Raw genomic sequence first — 5,600 nt, 5'->3', positions numbered from 1 at the left:
AAGTCATTGTTTTTAATGGTAGAATAGTACTCCATTATGTAAATGTACCACATTTTCTGTATCCATTCCTCTCTTGAAGGACATTCAGGTTCTTTGCATCTTCTGGATTTATAAATAAGGCTGCTATGAACATAGTGGATGGAGCATGTGTCCTTGTTATATTTTGGGGCATCTTTTGGGTATATACCCAAGAGTGGTGTAGCTAGGTCATCAGATAATACCATGTCCAATTTTCTGAGGAACCTCCAGATTAATTTCCAGAGTGGTTGTACCAGCTTGCAATCCCACCAACAATGGAGGAGTGTTCTTATTTCTCTACACTCTCGCCAGCATCTGCTGTCACCTGAGTTTTTGATCTTAGCCATTCTGACTGGCGTGAGGTGGAATCTCAGGGTTGTTTTGATTTGCATTTCCCTGATGACTAAGTATGTTGAACATTTCTTTAGGTACTTTTTGGACATTCTATATTCTTCAGTTGAGAATTCTTTGTTTTGCTCCATACCACATTTTTAAATCGTTATTTAATAATGGAGTCTAACTTCTTGAGTTCCTTGTATATTTTGGATATTAGTCTTCTATCAGATGTAGGGTTAGTAAAGATCGTTTCCCAATCTGTTGGTTGCCATTTTGTCCTATTGACAATGTTCTTTGCCTTACAGAAGCTTTACAGTTTTATGAGGTCCCATTTGTCAATTCTTGATCTTAGAGCATAGGCCACTGGTGTTATGTTCAGGAAATTTTCCTCTATGCCTATGTGTTCGAGGCTCTTCACCACTTTCTCTTTTATTAGTGTCAGTGTATGTGGAGAGCCTTGATCTACTTGGACTTGAATTTGTATAGGTGATAAGAATGGGTTCATTTGCATTCTTCTACATGGTGACCTCTAGTTGAACTAGCACCATTTGTTGAAAATGCCTCCCCCCCCCCACTGGATGGCTTTAGATCCTTTGTCAAAGATCAAGTGACCACAGGTGTGTGTGTTCAGTTCTGGGTCTTCAATTTTGTTCCATTGACCTACCTGCCTGTTTCTGTACTAATACCATACAGTTTCTTATCATGATTGTTCTGTAATTCAGCTTGATGCTAGGGATTGTGATTCGCCTGAAGTTCTTTGATTGTTGAGAATAGTTTTTGCTATCTTGGCTTTTTTGTAATTCCAAATGAATTTGCAAATTGCTCTTTCCAGTTCTATGAAGAATTGAGTTGGAATTTTGATGAGGATTGCATTGAGTCTGTAGATCGCTTTTGGCAAAATGGCCATTTTTACTACATTAATCTTGTCAATCTATGAGCATGGGAGATCTTTCCAACTTTTGAGAACTTCTTCAATATCTTTCTTCAGAGACGTGAAGTTTTGTCATACAAATCTTTCACTTGCATAGTTATTGTCACACCAAGGTATTTTATATTGTTTATGACTATTGTAAAGGGCGTCATGTCTCTAATTTCCTTCTCAGCCTGTCTATCCTTTGAGTACAGGAAGAGTGCTGATTTGTTTGAGTCAATGTCCCCCCCTTAAATAGCTGTTAATTGGCAGTGGGTTGGAAGGGATGGCAGAGTTAGCATTCACAGACAAAACTGTACACACGAGGGCAGCAGGAGTGATGGGAAGGAGCCTGAAGGCCCCTCTTCAATAGCAAGTGGGTAGGCAGGGGCCTGGAGTGTCGATGGAGCAGCCTTAGATCAGCTCTGGTTAGTAGACATGGTGAGAGATGAAGAGAGTTTCACTGGCTGCGGCTCCAGACTGGCCACTTGAGGTGTACTTTCTTTGACAAGCAAGGCTGTTGGCCAGGGCTCTCTTCATGTACTGCTCCTGGGCTGTCTTCAGGTTCTCCTTCTTCCCACCCCAAGCCTTTAGAGCAGAGGCCTGCAGGGCTCGGCCATAGGAGAAAGTCAAGGCCCAGGGCTTCATCAAGGGACACTTGTTGATAGCGTTGAGGTTGATGGATGCCTCTTCCTCACTCTGCCCTCCAGACAGGAAAGTGACTCCAGGGACAGCAGGGTGCACTGTGCGACGGTTGCCATGGCAATATCCTCATTGGAAAATTTCTGGGTGCAAGCATGGCCAGGGGTGACCATGTTGGGCTTCAGCAATGTGCCTTCCAGAGAGACATGGTGGTCACTCAGAGCCTTGTAGACAGCTGCCGGTACCTTCTCAGTAACATACTGGCAGCGCTTCAAGTCATGGTCCCCATCAGGGAGAATTTCAGGCTCCACATGGGTACAATGCCATTCTGCTGGCAGATGCTGGCGTAACGGGCCAGAACATTGACATTTTCCATGATGGCAAGGGATGAGAGTGTGTGTTCCCCAATCTTTAGCATACAGCGCCACTTGACAAAGTCGGCTCCATCATTCTTATACTGGGCACAGCGTTCAGACAGCCCAGACAGCCCAGACAGCCCATCCAGCCCTTGAGTAGTGGTCTCGCCATTGGTTCCAGCAGGGGCACTACACCCTTATCTACCTTAATGCCCAAAACACCACCCTTGGACTTGATAACTTGGGGGAAGGGATGACCATCATCTGCCTTCTGGTACAGTGTCTCCTGGAAAAGGATCACCCCGCTAGTGCAGGGATTCACATGGTCATCGGCAGTCAGCAGCAGTTGGCGGTAGAAGCGCCTGTTCTCCTCGGTGTTCTCGGTGCCAATGGACTGCAGGCGCTTGGCAATGCTTCCAGTGGACTCGTCTGCAGCCAGGATGCCCTTGCCTGGAGCCACAATTCGGTGAGCGATGTCAGCCAGCTCCTTCTTCTGCTCCCGGGTCAGTGCTGGGTATTGATAGGACATGGTGCCAGTGGCAGCGCTTTCCTGGCACAGGACGGGGTTGGTCTGTTGGGTACCCCAGTGGATAGGCGAAAGGACTAAGGAGGGAACGTGGCTAGGGTCACCAGAACCTCGTTCTGCTGTTTGAGTCAATTTTATATCCAACCACTTTGCTGAAGTTGTTTATCAGGTTTAGGAGTTCTTTGGTGGAATTTTTGGGGTCACTTAAATATACTATCATATCATCTGCAAATTATGATATTTGACTTCATCCTTTCAGATTTGTATCCATTTGACCTCTTTTTGTTGTCTAATAGTTCTGGCTAGGATTTCAAATACTATATTGAATAGGTAGGGAGAGAATGGGCAGCCTTGTCTCGTCCCTGATGTTAGTGGGATTTCTTCAAGATTCTATCCATTAAGTTTAATGTTGGCTACTGCTTTGCTGTATATTGTTTTTACCAAGTTTAGGTATGAGCCTTTAATTTCTGATCTTTCCAAGACTTTTAACCTGAAAGGATGTTGAATTTTGTCAAATGCTTTCTCAGCATCTCTTGAGATGATCATGTGTTTTTTTCCTTTGAATTTGTTTATATAGTTGATTATGTTGATGGATTTCTGCATATTGTACCATGCCTTCCTCCCTGGGGCGAAGCCTACTGGTCATGTTGGAAGATTATTTTGATGTGTTCTTTGATTCCCTTTGCAAAAATTTTATTGAGTATTTTTCGTTGATGCTAATAAGGGTGATTGGTCTGAAGTTTTCTTTCTTTGTTGGGTCTTTGTGTCATTTAGCTATAAGCATAATTGTTGCTTCATAGATTGAATTGGGTAATGTTCCTTCTGTTTCTATCTTGTAGGATAGTTTGAAGAATATTGGTATTAGGTTTTTTATGAGCATCTGATAGAATTCTGAACTGTATCTATCTGGTCCTGGGCTTTATTAGGTTGGGAGACTTTTAATGACTGCTTTAGTGGTTTCTTTAGTGGTTATGGGACCACTAAACAGATGACTTACCTGATCCTGATTTAACTTTGGTACCTGGTATCTGTCTAGAAAATTGTCCATTTCCTCCAGATTTTCCAATTTTGTTGATTATTGACTTTGTTAATAGGATCTGATGACAATTTTGAATTTCCCCAATTTCTGTTGTTATGTTTTCCCTTTCATTTTTGATTTTGTTAATTTGAATACTCTATCTGTGCCCTCTGGTTAGTCTGGCTAAGCGTTTATCTATCATTGGTTTTTTCAAAGAACCAGCTCCTGGTTTTGTTCATTCCTTGTATAGTTCTTTTTGTTTCTATTTGGTTGATTTGGACTTGGTTGAGTTTGATTATTTTCTGCCTTTTACTCCTCCTTGGTGTATTTGCTTTTTTGTTGTTGTTGTTCTAGAGCTTACAGGTGTGCTATCGAACTGCTGATATATGCTTGAACTTTCCTATGTCATAGTAATGTATATGTGTGTGCAGGTCCTATAGATCTGTGGTTTCAGAAGTTTGTGAGCCACCCTGCTTGTGTTGGAAGTATAATTCTGGTAGTCTGAAGGACCAGTATCTTCTCTTAACTGTTGAGCTGTCTTCTGTGTCCAATACATTTTTTGATTTATCAGTATTTATAGTATCAGTCAAAATATCATCAACTGTATAAAACCTACTTACTACAGTAAGCCATGGACCAGGGGAGGAGGACAATTGTGCAGAGAATAATTATGTGGCAGATGAAAAGTCTGAACTTAAAGACACTCCAACTTTTATAATGCTTCTCAAGCCAACCCTGCTTGTCTCCATAAGCTTACATAGTAAAGTGAAACAGATAGTTCTACCATTTATTGCCTACATAGATTCTTCTTCTTCCAAGGCTACAAAGAAACATGCCCTTCACTGATTTTCCCTACTATGTGTATCCGACACATCCTATTCTTGCAGTTAGTAACCCGTCACAGTGCCTGATTGCCTTAGAGATGTGTACATTTTCTGACTTTGAAATTTCTTGGGGAAAATAGAGGAGAAAATATAAGTGAGTTTTGTTCATTTAAACGCACGGTAACAAGGGGCAGAACGTTCTAGTTAGGAAATACATTTAGAAGGAACCACATTGTCCACTCTAATGAAGTCTAGAACTGACATAGTATTTGTCATGGTGAGTCTTTATTGTAGCATTAAAGGTCACCTAGGAAATATGCCTTGAACATACCTCTGAGGGCATTTTGAGGGACATACATCCTACATGTGTATCATGACATCTATGGTTTGAGGTTTCAGACTGAATGAAAAGGAAGAAGCCAGGTTCTTACCAGTATTCATGTTTCATTGTTCTGACAATAAGAATAAAGAAATTCAGTCCTTCTAGTTTATTCCACAATATCTACTCTCTTGTGAATAATGAAAGTCCATGGCAAATCAAAATAGACAGACAGACAGACAGACAGACAGACAAAAACAAAACTTCCATTCTCAAGCTGCTTTGTCAAACGTTTGTTCACAACAAAAATAATGCATCATTCTTCTGTTCACACAAAAGTAAAATATTCCCAGTGAAAAATATCTGGGTGGGTAACATACATGAATCATTTGCCTGGAAAGCTAGGTGTTAGTTCACACTTACTTTTGTTTGTGGTGGATCAAGAAAGGAAACTGTCAAAATATTTGCTTCTTTAGTGCATATGAATTTATAGGAATCATATTGTATTAGATTTTAAAAAATATTTATTTATTTATTTATTTATTTATTTATTTATTTATTTATTTATTTGAGCATACTCCCTTTATAATTAGACCCATCACAAGAGGGCATCAGATCTCATTACAGAGGGTTGTGAGCCACCACGTAGCT

At 40.8% G+C, this 5,600-nt stretch overlaps 1 pseudogene; it reads right to left on the bottom strand.

Annotated features, from left to right (window-relative positions):
* Window positions 1-1,573: 1,573 nt before the first annotated feature.
* On the bottom strand, window positions 1,574-2,806 carry LOC116895505 (annotated as a pseudogene).
* Window positions 2,807-5,600: the final 2,794 nt, after the last annotated feature.

This window comes from Rattus rattus, chromosome 3 (assembly GCF_011064425.1).
Source record: "Rattus rattus isolate New Zealand chromosome 3, Rrattus_CSIRO_v1, whole genome shotgun sequence".
Taxonomy (NCBI): domain Eukaryota; kingdom Metazoa; phylum Chordata; class Mammalia; order Rodentia; family Muridae; genus Rattus; species Rattus rattus.
This window is presented reverse-complemented; position numbering and strand designations above follow the sequence as displayed.